Below are 20,197 nucleotides of genomic sequence, written 5' to 3'. Positions count from 1 at the left end.
GGTTTCCCGTTTAGTATCACATCGAAGACTTGCTCAGATTAAACTACTGACGTCTTAAGAAGATTTAGTACAATAAAGGGCAACAGGCGTTCGGCTCCTGATTACAGTACAGTCAGTCTGTCATAAGAATTTTCGCGTTTTGGGATCAAGAGTCTTCTTTCAGAGTTACTGTGATTTTACAACGACGTTTCCTGTGGCCAGTGACAGAACGAAGTCCATGTTCAATACCGTTAGTTCGTTCTACGAGGAATCCCTGCACCTGTGTCAGACAGTCCCTGCTCAATGCCACAGTGCGTTTACTCAATGTCAGACATAGTACCTTGAGTCAACTAGGACGGTCGCCACAAACTGTAACAGAAAGTTTTCAGTCGGGGGAACGAGTTAACCACGGAGGTTCCCCCGACCTGTGCTAGAGATAGTCCCCGATTAATGCCATGGCGAGTTTATTAAGAAGAGTCCTTGCGGTCAGTGGCAAATTAATGTCCCCATCTAGATGCCCGTCGCATCTAGTGCCACTGTGGGTGTACCGTGATGATTCTCATGGACTGTGACATGAAATACTGTAGTCACCATTTAAAGCCACAGTGGGTTTATTATAAGAGTCCGCGTGCCTTGTGTCAGAGGACAGTCCCCATCTAGAGGCAGAGTGAGTGCAGAGTGAGGGTCCCCGCGGCCAGCATGGTACACGGGGCGGCGCCATTGTTCCTGCTGCGGCCCCGCCACAAATCACGCCCCCCCTGACATCAGATTAACTGGGACACCCGCAGACAAATACTTCCAGAGTCACTCCCACTGTTGCTTACTGCTGTGTGTGTGTGTGTGTGTGTGTGTGTGTGTGTGTGTGTGTGTGTGTGTGTGTGTGTGTGTGTGTGTGTGTGTGTGTGTGTGAGAGAGAGAGAGAGAGAGAGAGAGAGAGAGAGAGAGAGAGAGAGAGAGAGAGAGAGAGAGAGAGAGAGAGAGAGAGAGAGAGAGAGAGCTGACCAAGCCTTTTAGTAACTTTGTTTACAGTTATCATTAAACAGAAAGCACAGTAAACTAGGATAAATTCATTGTTTTTCAACAAAGTCACGTGGTTTTCCCACAATGTTACAAATTCAGTATCATGAAGTTTTGCTGAAATGTATGAGCATTTGTAAAAAAAAAAAATATGCTCTACAACCCATTTACTTCAAGAACCAGCTAATTACACATGAACAAAAAACTCCGGTGACAATAAAACCCGACTCTGGCCTCCCCTCCGAACTGAAGCCAGTCTGACAAGTGCCGGTGGTGCACTGGTCAGCACAGCCGGCCCGCAACTGGATGGACCCATGGCCCTATTCAACCAGCTTAACAAATGAGGACCTGGATGTAAAGTCGACTGTTGAGTGTAGAATTCCAGTGGAATATTGGGACTTAACAAATAGTAAACCGTCTGCGTAAATGACCCTCAAGTGGTCGATAACGTTAATCACTAGAATCCAGTGGCGTCTGTTTTAATATATTCTTGCTGGCTACAAACGGTTTTACTTAGCTGTAGGGCAGACTTCTCGAACTGGTAAGGTTAGATACAGCCTTCATTCCCCACTCAGTGATCCTGGAGAGAGATGTCTTTATGTGGTGGCACCGACATACCTGGGCGCTCAACTGTCTGTTTAAACAAATGTCCGCTAGTTATTTTCCAATCCCCCGACAGGAGGATCATGGACCGTAAGTGAAGGGCAACTAAAGCCTGCAGTACACCGCGTTCACATTTCAGACAAGCCTGGGACCGTGCCAACAACCACAACAATAACAACAGCCCTTGTAATACACGAAGTCCTTTCCTAAGTTGAATACAATAGTCCGAAAGTAAAGAAAAAAAAATAAAATAATCAGTTAAAAAAATAAAGAAGGGTCACCAGCAGATTCAAGAAGTTAATCCAAGCTTTCTTCTTCTGGCCACATCGTCGGCCGCTGCTCTGTTAGGGTTATGTGGCCGAAGTTTGTCCACGTGAACTAATTTGCCAAGGAGGAGGAACGGTCCATATATAGCATCGTCCCCAGTTTTATTAGTCCCAGTATCAGGTGGTGACCGGCAGGGAAGAATCACCCCGCCACGACTAGAATCACTTGCAACATTACCCGCCGCTGCACACAGACACTAATTTGACTGGCGGTACTTCTAAACTTTATGATTATTGCGGCATGTGTAATCGTTCTCGAGAAAATACATACGCTACTTGAACACGTATACTATCATAGCGTCGATGCTAAACTTTCATAAGGGAATAAAAGGGGTTTGTAGAAATCATCATCCTAACCCTTATTCCCACCGATAAAAGTGTGATGTAGGATCCTGAAACAAAGAAAGAGAAATCAAACAATAAGAAAGCAGACTGAGAGGAGAAAGAGAAACAACCATCAACAATAACTACGCTCATCGAAAACAGGAAATTAATATTGTGGAACCTGAATACTAATGCAGCACCGTTCCATAAAAACAATGAATTATACATGTGAAACCTAATGCCAGACAGCGTTACAACATCGTTCCTCAGTTCCACAGTAAAAGGTAAGAACAAGGGACCACAGATAAAAACAGAAACAAAGGAATAAAGGTAACTGGGTGAGACGGAGGGCCCAAACTCCAGCATACAAGCGAGCCTGGTAAGTGCTCCAGGGCGGCGGGGTCGAGTCCTCCACCCCATTACTCCCTCACTACCTCGTGTTAGTCAACTGTAAATTCCTTTGTCCCGTTAATGAAAACAAATAGTGGGTATCGGACGGCCTGCCAGCCTTCGAACAATCACAATGCTACTTTTATTGGCGCCTAATAAAACCTTTGACTCCTGGGCTACGGGGGCTTGTCTCACCGCGGGATAGGAGGGACGAGCCGTGTGGGATGGTGGAATAGGACTCCGGGCTTTAGGGGATAGTATCGGGTTGGCACTGTCCTGGGTCGGACCCGGGAGGAGGAGCTGTGGGTGAGAGTGGCCGCCCAGAGGCTGCAGGTGCTGGACTCTCCGCCTTTATTACACCTTCACTCTTTATTGCCGCTCCGCTTATTTGCCCAACATCATTGTCTGTGGCCGCATCTCCACAGAAAACAATGATGCGCTAAGGCTGGTCAGAGAAGTCGCTGACAGACGAGCCCTAGCACCCATGCTGGCCCACATTACCTGGCACACCACATTTGGGTAAATTGTTCATGCACCTTTGTCTGACGGTCGTGGCACTTCGGTTATGTCCGAAGATGGATAACAGTATACGATAAATCTTTTAGTATAAACTCTTTTTTCCTGCATATTTCATTCGATTCCAGCTTCGTTCAGATCGCCAATAAGCGTAGGAAACCCTTCCCCCTTCACTGCGAAAGGATTTCTGAAGGCTGCATCTAAACCCTCCAAGTTGAAATTCTCTCAAAAACTGAATAAAACAGTTTGGAGATACCAAGAATTAAACTGAGAATACGTTACCGTGTTGAAGAAGTACATACAATAGGCTTTATACTGTCCGGAGAGACAGAGAAAAGTGTGGAGATTTGATTCCTGGATGGATGCCGCATTTGTGTTTCTCTACCCATTTAACAGATACACCATAACAGGCTCCACTCCACCTCGATTTTTCGTTACATACAAGCCAACTTTGCAAATGGTTTCCTGGGTTAAAAGAAACCATTAGATTTGTCACTCAGTGTTCAGCCACCTGAAGTGGAAAGAAAAGTAATAAAAAGAGAGAAGATGGAAAGGTAGAAGTAAGAAGAGAGGAGGATGGACAGAGAAACATAATGATAAAGTTGGAGGATGAAGAAGGCAACACAACATCAAGCGAGTGGATGATGGGCGCCCCCCACCTACCACCAAAACTTTCCCAGTAAACAGGATATATATATACCTTCAGATTTACAGCTGTTTTGTAATTAGCATATAGTCAGCTGTAACGGATGGAGTGTATCTTCGTAGGATCAGTAAACCAACTCTTTTATCGTGGCATCATCTCAGCACATTCCCCGCTAAACACTCCATTAGTGGCCGGGTCGCCTGCTGGGCCCTAATCAGAACAGAGTGTATACATAATGAGGGCTTTTATAACATGCAATAAAGGGAATAACAACTGAGGAAGGTGGGCGGTCGCCCCAGGGCGCTGGCTAAGGAACCCCTGATACCACCACCACCACCACCACCACCACTACTATCAAAACAGCTACCACCACTACTACCATCACCATCACTATCCCACAATTACAATTGCTACAATTTTTGCTACCACTGCTACTTCTGCTATTGCTACTACTGGGGAACCCCAGCCGCCTACTACCACCACTACCACAACAGCTACCACTTTTGCTACTGCTACTGCTCCAAGGCGCTTGCTAAGGAACTCCAGCCGCTCTGCTACCACCACCATCACTACGAACAACACCATCACAACAGAAACCACATTTGCTACCATGCCACGGCTACTGCTAGTACTCTAGGACGACAACTAGAAACAGACTCCCTCCTCCGCCACTTCTACCATCACCATCACAACCACAACAGTTACCAAGTTTGCTGATAATGTCACTGTTACTGCTACTGCCCTAGGCCTGTAAGTAATAAACCCCAACCACTCCTCAGATGAAACCCTTATAGATCAGATCTGGCTGGAGTGCCTTAACTCACTATATTAAAAGGCGTCTATTCGTGTACATGGTTACCACCCAGCGTATTAAAAATTTCCTTGGGCTGCAAGATACTATTTGGCCTGTCATTCAGGGTAGAGTTCCTTAGTGTAACTCTTTACCTTCAAGGCAAAGCGAACGGCCACAGAAGACACAAAACTAAAGTCATAACCTCTCTCTATTCGCACATTTTCTCCTACTTCGCTCTGCATATTCATTCCCAAGCTGCTAGAAGACGGATTACATTTTCATCAGATCTAAGACACAGGAATTGAAAACAACTACTGTCTTTGATTCCACGATGGTCAACAAGCCAGTGCAAGTGGCGACAAAGGCTAAAAAAAAAGAAAAAATACGATCACAGATTCCTCCACTGTCACACATTCCCCCTTCTCACCTTCGCGCTTCATATCAATTCTAGAGTTACAAGAAGATGGATTTAGTGTTTCACCAGTTCAAAGTCACAGGCATATATAAAAAGCAACTTAAGACTTTATAATCATGGTAAAGGAAACATCTACAAAAGCCAGAGAATTACAATCATAACCTAGCTTTATTTCCATCCTTTTCCTCCCCGCCCAGCACCGCACTCGGGATCCATTCTCCACCCCTCAGATCCATAACACTCCTCACCTTCTCTCATTTCCAGCGACAACCTATTTCCTGTTATTTACCGCCATCCTCCCCTCACAAATATATATCCGCTTCGCTTATCGTATACTCCCGTCATTCATTTTTTGTTGCGTTCCGACATTATCGTTCACCTGAAATTGTCTTATCGATCTATATTCCTTAATTACCCCAGTCATTCTGTTTTGTATTCTTCAGTCCTTTCAAACAAACCTATAACTATTTTCTTATATCTTCTGGTCGATCAAACTTCTTCGGTCCCTATCCACTAAATCACGTCTGCTCTCTCTCTCTCTCTCTCTCTCTCTCTCTCTCTCTGGGTAGCAGGGGCGTCACCCAGCGTCATCTTCAATTACATCGCCGCAACGCCCTGATTCTCCGCGTGACAAGAGTAATGGCGGGATCATGCCACACCTCACCGCTCCTGTGATGGGACGCTGATTAAGGCTGTCTAAGGGTGTCAAGGGCTATAGAAGGGGAAATTCGGGAAAGGAAGGGTGATCTGGGCTGTCAAGACCTCGGGAGGGGAAGATTAAGGAAAAAGGGAGGTGATTAGGGCTGTCGAGATTCGGCAGGAGAAAATTAAGGGCAAGGAAGGGAATTCAGGGCTTTTTAAGGATGTCAAGGGTTAGGGAGGTGAAAATTTAGGGCGACGAAGTGCGATTTGGGCTGTCTAAGGATGGCAAGGGCTAAGGATAAGTAAATTAAGGGCAGGATATGGTGATAAGGGCTGTCTAAGGCCGTCAGAGGCTTAATGGATCAATGAGAATTTATGAGCAGCGAAGCGTAATTAAGGTTGCAAAGGGCTTGTGGGCTCTAGGGCTTAAGACTGACGACTGAGAAGAAGCTCAGGGGTACGGAAAAGGCTGCTAAGGGTGTCTGAGACTGTCCAGGGCTCGGATGTTCAAGGGAGGGAGAATTTAAGGCTGCCTGGACTGTGATCTTGACCTATCACTTACTGGTCTAACGAAAACAGTTTGACTCCTTGGTTATCCCTCAGCCTTTTCCACCATGTTTTGCTAAAGTCGGGCTGGAAACTATATGAGTTATTTTGTTCACACACACACACACACACACACACACACACACACACACACACACACACACACACACACACACACACACACACATTTCAACGATCCAGATTTTCGTCCTTTTGCGGTTAATTTCACGTAGTTCAGTGGTATATTAAGGCAGTATTATGGCTCTACTGTACATTTTTTCTATAACAGTTTTTCGTAACTAGTTCCATATCCTGGTGTCTACTGTTAAATTTAATGCCCCGTCTCTGAATTAAAGATGGAAAGATGGTAATTTTAGCCCATGATAAAATGAAATGAGTACCGTATTATAAGACAAAATTGTATACAGAAATACAGACTTGATATGCGACAGACGTATACCGGTATTGTAACAGCATGGATGGACAGTACCAAGAGTACCAAAATATAGTGTGATGAGGGGATGGAGAAATTTGTCGGTGATCCAGACTTGGCGATTAAAATACTGACGAATGTGGATCTTTGCGCTGACCAAAGGAATAAGTGAAAATGAGACGAATCACATCATAAATGCGTCATGATGTTGTCTAAGGCTGTGAACATCTTTGTCGACCCGAGGTATAAAATCATCTGACATCAGCAAGAATACCAACGAGACGCCTCGCCGCACGAAAGCCAAGGATAAGAAATTATGATTATGTTATGAAGCTCCCAAGGATGTCCAAACCTCTCAGGCTGAAGGTAGCACAGTCGGGAGGGGGAGGGTAAGGGAGAAGTTTTAGTGATGGAGGAACTGCCTGCCTGACACACAATCCCCTCTCATCATCAGTAGCGGGGAAGATGAGGGCAGGTGGGTGGGGGGGGGTGGCTGTAAGGGAGAAGGGATATATGAGGGAAGGCGGGTGCTATGTGCCTACTGACATTTAAGAAGGTCCCAAGCTTTTACGACGTTCTCTTCAAAATCTAAGTTATTGGTTATATTTTCTGGTTAGAATGCTCAGAAGACATAGTGACTGCATCGTTAACAAAAAAGGGATAAGTGTCCACAATCTTTAGTTTTCCATGCCAATACGCAAACTGGACTGTAACTCATATTACATACAGTTCAATAACATAAGCATGCAAAGACAGCATAAATCTGCATTAATCGGCGTACCAAATCATGGAATACTCACTAAAAACTGAACTACTATGCGCTAAAAAGCTCGAGATAACGCTGCAAATAGCTAAATGAAAATCCTTAACGAGATGAACAGTACTGATATGGAAGGCTGCAGGGTGAAAAAAGGTATATTGAAAAATTACTAGAAAAGCTAGACCATCAAATGTCAGATTAAGCACAAAACGAATGATTCCTTATATACAACTAGTCAGCGTCGGCCAAAGATATAACAATCCATTTCTGAACATCTGTTGCTGATATAAAACAACACTCGGCAACACTATCTGGCAAGAGCGAAAGAAAACTCCCCGAGAACTTTTCCCATACGGCTGTGTGATCTACGGCCCTCACTCATCGCAAAGCCTTGTGTACGATAACTAGACCCTCTTTTCTCATGGTACGACACTTTTCAGTCAAACATTCCCACGTGAATATGTTTGGTGAGGGTAAGGCGCCCGAGCCCTGTGTTTACACTGGCTGCCTTAAAACAGATTATGGCAAAGAGTTGACTGTGGAGCTAGGAAGGAGGAACTGGTGAGAGACGTGAGAGGGTTGTGTGGTGGCAGTGGGGATGATGGTGCGTAACTCTGAAGCTAGGGCTGTAGATGTCCTTGTTTTTGAAGATTTGTAATAATTTTAAGTTAGTGGTCGCTGTACTGATGAAGGATGTAGTTCCAGCATTTACTCATGAAAGTAGCTACAATACGTGTACTATAAGATTAGTGGACTGAATAGACTGTAGTCGCGGAGCAGGACTCTGAGATTGTCATTATCGTACCCTGGCAACCTACCATTCGAGAGTGCGTCCGATTTCGTATCATATTATACACGAATCATATTATATGCACGAATATATTATACACGAATATTATTATACACGAACATATTACACACGAATCATATTATTATGCACGAATATATTATACACAAATATTATTATACACGAACATATTATACACGAATCATATTATTGAGCACGAATATATTATACACGAATAATATGACACACGAATATAAGTATGCACGAATATATTATACACGAATAATATTACACACGAACATATTATACACGAATCTTATTATTATGCACGGATATATTATCCACGAATATTATTATTCACGAACATATTATACACGAATATTATTATACACGAATATTATTATACACGAACATATTGTACACGAATCATAGTTGTTCACGAATATATTATACACGAATCACATGCGTCTGATATTATACGCGAAATCACGCAATTTTGAATCGTAGGTTGCCAGGGCACGATAATAACAACCTCAGAGTCGCGCGCCGCGGCTATAGTAACCAAGGAGACTCATTTTTAGAGCAGGAATAAAGCTGATTAAATTTCATGGAACCACAACATAATATTCAAGCTGTCAGTGGCCCACTTCCGTCAGATAAACACAAATTTACAATAGAATTAGTGTTGTTTTTGTTAGCATTATAATGTTTAGTTTGCTTCATGTTTACGTCTGTCCGATAGCACGATAACTCTCTCTCTCTCTCTCTCTTATCTTTTGTCTGCCTGTCTCGAACCTTTGTGGGAACGACCTTGCTTCTCTTTACGTCTCAGGCTAACTCCTTCTTTCCTTCCCTTTTTTCCTTAATTCCTTCCTTTCTTCAACGTCTCTTTCTTTCCCTATTTCCCCTTCCTCACTTTTTCCCATCCAGTTCCCTTTTCCTCCTAATTGTTTTCACCATTTCCACTCCTTTTCCTTCCTTCTTCCTTTTCACATCCTTCCCTCTTCTCCCTCCCTGTTCTTTTCAGCATTTCCTCCCTTCCTGCCATTATCTCCTTCGTCCCCTCCTTTTCTCCCCTCCTTGCCAGTCCTCGTACCCTCTCCCCTCCTCCTCTCCTCCCCCTACGACTCCCCCTTTCCTCTCCTCCCCCTACCCTTCCCCATCCTCTCTGCACAAGGGCCAATTTAAATCCCAACTCCAGTAAGAACTGAAGTTCAAACGCAAGTGCCAACTCAGGTCCCAACACAGTTACCAAACGCAAGTACCAACTTAATTCTTAACACATGTACCAACTCAAGTCATAACTCAAGCGTTAACTTAGTCCCAACTCAAGCGGAAACTTAAGTATCAGCTCAAGCGTCCCAACCCAAGCGCCAACCTAAGTCCCAAGTCAAGTGCCAACGTAAATTACAATTCAAGTGTCAACTTAAGTCCCAACTAATGAATCAACTTAAGTGCCAACTCAAGTGACAACGTGCCAACTCAGGTACGAACATTAATACCAACTCAAGTGAAACCTTAAGTGCCAACTCAAGTGCCAACTTGGGTCAAAACTCAAGCGCCAACGTAGGTCCCAACTCAAGTGCCAACCCATGTCTCAACTCAAGCGCCAACCTTAGTCCCAACTCAAGCACCAGCTTAATCACAACTCACGGGTCAGCATAGGTCCCAACTCAAGTGCCAACGTTAGCTCCAACTCAAGTGCCAACGTAAGTGTCAACGAAAGCTCCAACTAGTGCCAACGTAAATGCCAACTCAAGAGCTAACTTAAGTGCCAACTAAAGCGCCAACTTATATTGCAACTCAAGCGCAAACATATTTCCCAACTCAAGTGACAACATAAGTGCCAATTCAAGTGACAACACAAGTGCCAACTCAAGTGACAACATAAGTGCCAACTCGTGACAAAATAAGTGCCAACTCAAGTGACAAAATAAGTGCCAGCTGAAACGTCAACTCAGGTCCAAACTCATGCGCCAGCTTGGGTCTTAGCTTAAGTTACAACTTAAGTCCCAACTCAAGCTCCATCATGTTTCATCTCAAGCGAAAACTCAAGTCCCAATTCAAGCACCATCTTTAGTCCCAACGAAAGGGCGAGCTTACGTCCCAACTCAAGCATCAACTGAAGTTCCAATTCAAGCACCAGCTCAAGTCCCAACTCAAGCGCCACCTTAAGTCCAAACTTAACTGCCAACTTAAGTGCCAAATAAAGTGCTATCGTAAATGATAAGTGCAAATGTGAGTGCCAGTTCAAGTGCCAACTCAAATGCAAACTTAAGAGAAAACTCAAATGCCAACTTAAATGCCAACTTAAGTGCAAACTCACGTGGTGACGTAAGTGCCAATTCAAATGTTAAGCTCTGACCAAAGTGCCAAATTAAGTCCCAAAATAAGTGCCAACTTAAATCCTAAGACAAGTGCCAACTTAAGTCCTAAAACAAGTGCCAACTTAAATCCAACACAAGCGCCAATTTAAATCCCAACTCAAGTACCAACCATAGCTCAAACTCAAGTGTCAACTCAAGTCCCAACACAGGTACTACTTGGGCCCAAACACAAGTACCAACTGAAGTCCTAACACAAGTACGAGCTCAAGTCCTAACTCAAGCGCTAACTTAAGTCCCAACTCAAGTGCCAACTAAGATCCCAACTCATGCGTCAACTTGTCCCAATCCAAGCACCAACTTAAGTTCCAACTCAAGCACCAACTGAAGTCCCAACTCAAGCACCAACTGAAGTCCCAACTCAAGTGCCAACGAAAGTCACAACTCAAGTGCCAACGTAAGTTACAACTCAAGCACCAACTTAAGTCCCAGTTCACAAGTCAACTCAAGTCCCAACTAAAGCGCCAACTTACGCTGCATCTCAAGCACCAACATTAATCCCAACTCAATTGAAACCTTAAGTGCCAACTTAGGTCAAAACTCAAGCGCCAATGTAGATCCCAACTCAAGCGCGTACTTAAGTTCCAAATCAAGCGCCAACCTAAGTCCCAACTCAAGCTCTAAAATATGTCTCAACTCAAGCGCCAACTTAAGTCCCAACTCAAGCGCCAACTTAAGTCCCAACTCAAGCGCCAACTTAAGTCCCTATTTAGCGCCAACTTAAGTCCCTATTTAGCGCCAACTTAAGTCCCTACTCAAACGCCAACTTAAGTCCCAACTCAAGCGCCAACCTAAGTCCCAACTCAAGCGCCAACTTAAGTCTCAATTCAAGCGTCAACTTAAGTCCCAACTCAAGCGCCAACTTAAGTCCCAACTCAAGCACCAACTTAAATCCCAACTCAAGCGCCAACTCAAGCGCCAACTTAAGTCCCAACCCAAGCGCCAACTAAAGTCCCAAGTCAAGTGCGAACTTAGTTCAAACTTGTCCCAATTTAAGTGCCAACTTCAAGTGCCTCAAGTGGCACTCAGATTGCACCTATGTGGAAGCTTTCTACTTAAGTGCCACTTAAGTTCAAGTTCCACTTAAGTTCCACTCACGTTCCTCTTAAGTTGCACTTAAGTGGCACTTAAGTTGCACTTAAGTTCCACTTAAGTTGCACTTAAGTGCCACTTAAGTTTCACTTAAGTTCCACTTAAGTGCCACTTAAGTTCCACTTAAGTGACACTTAAGTTCCATTTAAGTGCCACTTAAGTGGAACTTGAACTTAGTGGAACTTAAGTAGAACTCTTCTGCATCGGTGCCATCTGAGTGCCACTTTAGGCACTTAAGTTGGCACTTAAATTGGGACAAGTTGGAACTAAGTTGGCATTTGAGTTGGGACTTAAGTTGGCGCTTGAGTTGAAACTTAAGTTCGTGCTTGAGTTGGAATTTAAGTTGGCGCTTGAGTTGGGACTTAAATTGGCGCTTGAGTTGGGACTTAAGTTGGCGCTTGAGTTGGAATTTCAGTTGGCGCTTCAGTTGGGACTTAAGTTGGCGCTTGAGTTGGGACTTATGTTGGCGCTTGAGTTGGGACTTAAGTTGGTGCTTGAGTTGGGAGCTACTTTGGCACTTGAGTTTGGACTTAGGTTGGCGCTTGAGTTGGGACGTAGGTTGGAGCTTGAGCTGGGACTTAAGTTGGCGCTTGAGTTGGGACTTAGGTTGGTGCTTGTGTTGGGACTTAAGTTGGTGCTTGTGTTGGGACTTAAGTTGGTGCTTGAGTTAGGACTTAAGTTGGCGCTTGAGTTGGGACTTAAGTTGGCACTTGAATTGGGGCTTGAGTTGGGATCTACTTTGGTGCTTGAGTTGGGACTTAGGTTGTCGCTTGAGTTGGGACTTAAGTTGGTGCTTGAGTTGGGAATTAGTTTGGCGCTTGAGTCAGGACTTAAGTTGGCGCTTGAGTTAGGACTTAAGTTTTCGCTTGAGTTGGGACTTAGGTTGGCGCTTGAGTTGGGACTTAAGATGGCGCTTGAGTCGTGACTTAAGTTGGCGCTTGATTTGGGACTTAAGTTGGCGCTTGAGTTATAACTCAAAGTTCGCGCTTGAGTTAGGACTTAGGTTGGCGCTTGAGTTTTTACTTAAGTTGGCGCTTGAGTGTGTGTGTGTGTGTGTTAGCATTGCCTACATCTAGCTGACATTCTTATTTATCTTTAGGCCTACTTAATTTAAATGATCGATAATTAACTAGCAACTTCCTGTCTAATTATTGCACAAATACTAATAAATAATATATATAGTTTAATAAATTACTGATGTAATGTAGAACAAACATCCTTAATTGACAGAATTGACGAAAGTATTATTTTTCGTCATTAATAAATACAACCAAACCGTCGGCATATCTGTATGTACTCACGACTCCGGACTATATTCGTCGCGTGAGTAGCGAGGAGCGCGGTAACGCGTGAGTACAGCCAAAAAGTAGCGGCGCTCTCAGTTCCGCTGCTGGCTAAAAAAAAAGTAATGGTGTTACCACCATCGCTATTAAAATAGTAGCGGCGCTATTCCCAGCATTGCTCAAGTGCCATCCCATGTTTCAACTCAAGCGCCAACCTTAGTCCCAACTCAAGCACCAGCTTAATCACAACTCAGGGGTCAGCATAGGTCCCTACTCAAGTGCGAACGTAAACTCCAACTCAAGTGCCAACGTAAGCTCCAACTTAAGTGCCAACGTAAGCTCCAACTCAAGTGCCAACGTAAGTGCCAACGTAAGCTCCAACTCAAGTGCCAACGTAAGTGCCAACGTAAGCTCCAACTCAAGTGCCAACGTAAGCTCCAACTCGTGCCAACGGAATTGCCAACTCAAGAGCTAACTTAAGTGCCAACTAAAGCGCCAACTTATGTTGCAACTCAAGGGCAAATATAACTCCCAACTCAAGTGACAACACAAGTGCCAACTCAAGTGACAACATAAGTGCCAACTCAAATGCCAACTCAGGTCCAAACACAAGCGCCAACTTGGATCTCAGCTCAAGTGACAGTTTAAGTCCCAATTCAAGTGCCAACATGTCTCAGCTCAAGCGCAAACTTAAGTACCAACTCAAGCGCCATCTTTAGTCCCAACTAAAGGGCGACCTTAGGTCTCAACTCAAGTACCAAGTTAAGTTCCAATTCAAACACCAGCTTAAGTCCCAACTCAAGCGCCAACTTAAGTCCAAACTTAACTGCCAACTTAATTGCCAAATAAAGTGCTAACGTAAATGATAAGTGCAAACGTGAGTGCCAATTCAAGTGCCAACTTAAGTGTCAACTCAAATGCAAACTTAAGAGAAAACTCAAATGCCAACTTACGTGCAAATGCAAATGCCAACTTAAGTGCAAACTCACGTGTTGACGTAAGTGCCAATTCATATGGTAACTAAAGGTCAGACTTAAATACCAAGTTAAGTCCTATAACAAGTGCCAACTTAAGTCCTAAAACAAGTGCCAATTTAAATCCAACACAAGAGCCGATTTAAATCCCAACTCAAGTACCACCAAAAGTTCAAACTCAAGTGTCAACTCAAATCCCAACACAGGTACCATTTGGGTCCAAACACAAGTACCAACTTAAATCCTAACACAAGTACGAGCTCAAGTCCTAACTCAAGCGCTAACTTAAGTCCCAACTCAAGCGCTAACTAAGGTCTCAACTCAAGCGCCAACATAAGTCCCAACTCAAGCGTCGACTTGTCCCAATCCAAGCACCAACTTAAGTCCCAACTTAAGCTCAAACTGAAGTCCCAGCTCAAGCACCAACTGAAGTGCCAACGTAAGTTAAAACTCAAGCACCAACTGTAGTCCCAGTTCAAGTGCCAACGTAAGTTACAACTCAAGTGCCAACGTAAGTTACAACTCAAGCACCATTTTAAGTCCCAGTTCACGAGTCAACTCAAGTCCCAACTCAAGCGCCAACTTATGCTGCATCTCAAGCACCAACAGTAATCCCAACTCAGGTGAAACCTTAAGTGCCAACTTGGGTCAAAACTCAAGCACCAACTCTGGTCCCAACTCAGGTACCAAACGCAAGTACCAACTTAAGTCTCAACACAAGTACCAACTCAAGTCATAACTCAAGCGGTAACTTAGTCTCGACTCAAGCAACAAATTAAGTATCAACTCAAGCGTCAAATGAATTCCCAACTCAAGTGCCAACTTAAGTCCCAACTCATGAATTAACTTAAGTGCCAACTCAAGTGACAACGTGCCAACTCAAGTACGAATATTAATCCCAACTCAAGTGCCAACCCATGTCTCAACTCAAGCGCTAACCTCAGTCCCAACTCAAGCATCAGCTTAATCACAACTCAAGGGTCAGCATAGGTCCCAACTCAAGTGCCAACGTAAGCTCCAACTCAAGTGCCAACATAAGTGCCAACGTAGGCGCCAACCCAAGTGCCGACGTTAGTTTCAAAGTAAGATCCAACTCAAGTGCCAACGTAAGTGCCAACTCAAGAACTAACTTAAGTGCCAACTAAAGCGCCAACTTATGTTGTAACTTAAGCGCAAACGTAACTCCCAACTCAAGTGACAACATCAGTGCCAACTCAAGTGACAACACAAGTGCCAACTCAAGTGACAAAATAAGTGCCAACTCAAATGCCAACTCTGGTCCAAACTCAAGCGCCAACTTGGGTTCCAACTCAAGCGCCAACTTAATTTCCAACTCAAGTGGCAACCTAAGTCCCAACTCAAGCGCGAACTTAAGTCCCAACTCAAGCGCCAACTTAAGTTCCAACTCAAGCGCCAACTTAAGTTCCAACTCAAGCGCCAACTTAAGTCCCAACTCAAGCACCAACTTAAGTCACAACTCAAGCGCCAACCTAAGTCCCAATTCAAGCGCCATCTTAGGTCCCATCTGAAGCCTCAGCTTAAGTTCCAACTCAAACGCCAACTTAAATCCCAACTCAAGCGCCAACTTAAGTCCCAACTCAAGCGCCAACTTAAGTCCCAACTCAAGCACCAACTTATGTCCCAGCTCAAGTGCCAACCTATGACCGAACTCAAGCGCAAACTTAAAGACCCATCTCAATTTCCAACTAAAGTCCCAACTCAAGTGCCAACTTAGTTCCAAACTTGTCCCAATTTAAGTGCCAACTTAAGTGCCTCAAGTGGCACTCAGGTGGCACCTATGTGGAAGTGTTCTACTTAAGTGTCACTTAAGTTCAAGTTCCACTTAATTGCCACTTGAGTGGAACTTGAGTGGCACTTAAGTGGAACTTGATCTTAAGCAGCAGATAAGTAGAACACACACACACACACATACATTCTCTCTCTCTCTCTTTCTCTCTCTCTCTCTCTCTCCCCTAACCAACAAAGATTCAAGGGTGAATTTGCATCTGTAATTACTTAAGCTTTATGAATTATTTTTGTTATGCATGGAAGAAGGAACCAAAGGCCAGAAGCCAGCACGATTTCTCCCTCCCAGAAATTAAATACATTAATAAGAGGGCTGAATTCAGGATGTGTTCATTTGGAGATGCCTGGATGCACTGCGTTTGAAAGACTGGAGGTCATAGGCAGTAGGAAATACAGAGGAAGACAGTTCCAGAGTTGACCTGTTGCATACATGGAGGACTGGGAGTAAATCGTATAGAAAAGAGATGAGAGCAGGGTTGGAGTAATTATAATTGTAATTTAACTGAAATGTAATTATTTAGAAATAATGTAATTGTAATTATAACTAATTAAAAGTAAAATTGAAGTAATGAATTGTAATTGTAATTAACTGAAAAGTTAATTGTAATTAAATTGGTATTATGAAAGGGAAGGAGAGTGGTAGTGTAAGTTTATCCCATACCCAGCTGTCATTATGGGATTAAGATGCCACAGGATTAATCCAGCTAAGCCGCGCTTTGACAGTTCTCCTGTCTTTGTCCTCAACACTCTCATGGCACCTGACCCACCTGAGTCGAGACCACCGAGAAAAGTGGCCTGGGTTGAGCTGGGTTGTGATAATTTTGATGGTCGACACACAGCATTTAACACTGCATCTGCCAATGAGGAAACTGTCAATCGGCTCAGTATTCAAGGGAAAGTAAAGAAAGTTGTAGCTGATGATGCATCTTAATGGTGAAAGTATTTGACATTTCCTTCCCAAGTTTCTACATAGATCAGAAGCAAGAGGAGGCTGGAAATTCGTGTGACCCCAACATCGCTGATGAGGATATTTGCTTTGAAGATGTTCTGACTTTCCTTCCTCAAAGAATGGGAGGTTTTGCCCGGCCTTTAGTTCCTTGTTCCTTGCATTAAAAAAAAAAAATACTCAGCAACTTCCCTGTCTTCCTTCTCAACGCACTCCACATCCAAACAGTTTCAGATCTGTAATAAGATAGTGACCCAAATATCTTTACTTCGTTATCTAAAAATTGTCTGAACTTCTCTATGGATCCTTGATTTATTATTTATTATTAGATGTGAATATTGTTAGGTTTATGAAAGAGATGATTCATTGTGTGTGTGTGTGTGTGTGTGTGTGTGTGTGTGTGTGTGTGTGTGTGTGTGTGTGTGTGTGTGTGTGTGTGTGTGTGTGTGTGTTATTTTTTGCGCATTTAATCAGGCAGATTCCCAACTATCAGCTCAGTTGATGGCCAAGTGTATTATAATATTTTAATTACTATGATGCCCATTTTCATTTTCTCCATAACTACTCCAGGTTCATTTATTCTAATTCAGCCCAAGAGGAACCTCTTGGCCGAGGCGATTAAAAATAGCCTTCGATGACCTTTTATAAAAGACAATGATTTCCTGATTAAATTCTTGTGATCGCAAGAAAATGGTTTTGGGAAAGGCTTCTTGTAGCAAAAGGGGTTAAAGTTAGCTGTTGTGGTGAATATGACTGTATAGCAGCAGTTGTTTGTTCTATTGCAGAAATTGGTTAACCTTCTCATGGTCGGGACAATTCTAGTACATTATTCCACTTGATGTCATGCGATTTTATTCATCTGAGTGAGCCGTAGGAATCAAACAACGGTGGAGACTGAATATCAGAAAGTAGTTATTAAAAAGTTGCTGTGTGGCAAGAGAGTGAAGAGTAAAGAAGCAGGAATCACGAATTATTCTGGTAGGGTGGCAAGAATACACGCAACAGGAAATTTATGGTTTATCTTGCAATGTGGAAATATTGTAATGTAGGTAACTGAAATAAGTTAATCATACAAAAATGATAATCAGACCTACTGACAACTGATATACCTTGTTACTCGTGGCTATCTGAAACTGCTGTACTCTTATTCAGTCAAGTTATAGCAGGTTACAATATACACAGGCTTAAAGGAGCTGAAAAAATTCACCAAAATAAAACGAAATAAGAAAAGGATAAGAAACTGATGCCCAACCATTTCACGAAAGCCTCACGATAAATATTAATAACATAATAATGATACCAACATTCTCTGAGATAAAGACTAAAAAACAAAATATCGTAATAGTCCAAAGATAATAACTAAAAGCATAATAATAATAATTCCAAAGAGCGGAATGATAGTTAACAGAAGCACATATAATTATTTAAATACGCCCTGCAATACTGATGAAAAGAATCATAATAAAATGAACTGAAGCACATATAATTATTTAAATACGCCCTGCAATACTGATGAAAAGAATCATAATAAAATGAACTTTTTCTGCCCACTTCACTCTAATAACAAATACATCTTTTATTTTACAATCTTTAGATAATTACATTTAGCTGAGAAGAGATTTTACAAACCTAAGTTGAACCAAATAGTCTGGCAGTGATAAGAGTAAACCAATAACACACGGCGCCTGACTCAAGGGGCTAGGATTACATTATAGTAAACCAGTCAATTAATTCACCTGTTTCAAGGCGTTAAGGTACGCATAATATTTACAGTTACCAATACATCCTCCTCCTATCATATGGGAGGTCTCTGGACAGGAACGGGTGGTATGGGGGTGTGGGAGGGACGTGTGGGGATGTGAGTTGGGGGTGTGGGAGGGAGGCGCGGAGATGTGAGGTGGGGGGATGTGAAGTGGGGGTGGGAGGTGTAAGGGTGTGAGGTGGGGGTGGGAGGTGTAAAGGTGTAAGGTGGGAAGAGCAGGTGGAGCAGCAGTCACGGCAGCTCCCAGGCATGCCACATTTAACCTGGCTGATGTTTCTGGAGAAGACCAACCCGGACCTTTCCCAAGAAGCGACACCACCAATTCCTCTCTTCCTCATGTTTCCACACCAGCTGCGTCTCCGTTATGTAAAGGCTTCGGCACTCCCTTTCCTTCATCGAGGACCAACAGTAGCTTGATTTAAATTATGCGTATTAGTGTATCATTTTAAAATATGCCGAAACTCTGGCCTTACAGGCAATGTTTGTTTTTTCAGTCACACATTGCCTATGTGAAAATATAATGGAGATATAAATCATTAATCACACTGTTGGTGAAAAAAAAGAGGGATCTAATTTTGTTCATGGTTTAGCTTACACCATACTGTGTACACCTGGCTGCCTTACCGCGGTTACTGTATTCTTATCATTAATTAAGGCACGAAAAAACTTAGGTCAAAGCAAATTAAATACAGCCTAATCAGTCTCATGAGAACATCCTAAGGCGGGGTCCTGTTAAGCCTCGGTGTTATCTCTACGATCCACAATGAGCATAAGTAGGGGCGCAGTATATTTCAATTCCTGACAGTTACCTTTCACAAGCTTGTAAAGAAATATTCGTCATTTCATGCTCACTTGCTGCAACAAGGGATATTTTATGCACTCATTTCATGTACCCTCCTCTCTCAGCATAATTCCTATACTTTAGCAATTCATGTAAAAGGCTACTGGACGCAAACCACCCTGTTATTGGGCCATTCTGCAACACTGATCACATGCCCTACCTCCCTACTGTTTCCTCGAAAGCTACGATTCCCTGAAGAGTTACAACAGCGGACGCACCAGCCGCAACCTCTCGCCAGTAATAGCGACAACTGCAACCAAACCTATCACCCTGAATTTTCCCAGGATCCCGGTGAACAGATGCCCTAATCCTCGGTGCCCACTTCATTATCAGTCAGTGTTTTTGTCTTACACGTGTCATTTTTTCCTATAAAACCTTTGTGGTATCACTGACTTCCTCGCCATTCTCCAGAGGCCTGCATGAATGTTCGAGTGTGTGTGTGTGTGTGTGTGTGTGTGTGTGTGTGTGTGTGTGTGTGTGTGTGTGTGTGTGTGTGTGTGTGTGTGTGTGTGTGTGTGTGTGTGTGTGTGTGTGTGTGTGTGTGCGTGCGCGCGCGCGCGCAACAAGAATCTGAAGTGTTCGGGGAAGCAAGTAACACATGTCCAGAGCCTTAGTTTTAACTCCCCAGCATTGCAAGATTACATTCTTTCACCACGCTGCCATTTTGGTGTTCATTGGAAATTACCTTTTTACTTTTAGTGAGTTTCTGGGAATCTGAAAGTGCAAGATTTCATGAAATGAGCAGTATCTTACACACACAGGTGAAACTGATGCATTACGTACAAATTACTGACAATATATAAGTAATCGTGTAATGGAGAAAAATGGTATACATGAATACCTTAACAAATATTAAAAGGCATCAGCTCTTATTTCATTGCTGATATTAATACAGGCATCAACGCCAAGAAAAGTTAAAGTGTAAACAATTT

The sequence above is a fragment of the Coenobita brevimanus genome, chromosome 94 (genome assembly GCF_032717465.1).
Source record: "Coenobita brevimanus isolate Jiangsu-jjx chromosome 94, ASM3271746v2, whole genome shotgun sequence".
Taxonomy (NCBI): Eukaryota; Metazoa; Arthropoda; class Malacostraca; order Decapoda; family Coenobitidae; genus Coenobita; species Coenobita brevimanus.
Note: the sequence above shows the minus strand (reverse complement) of the source record.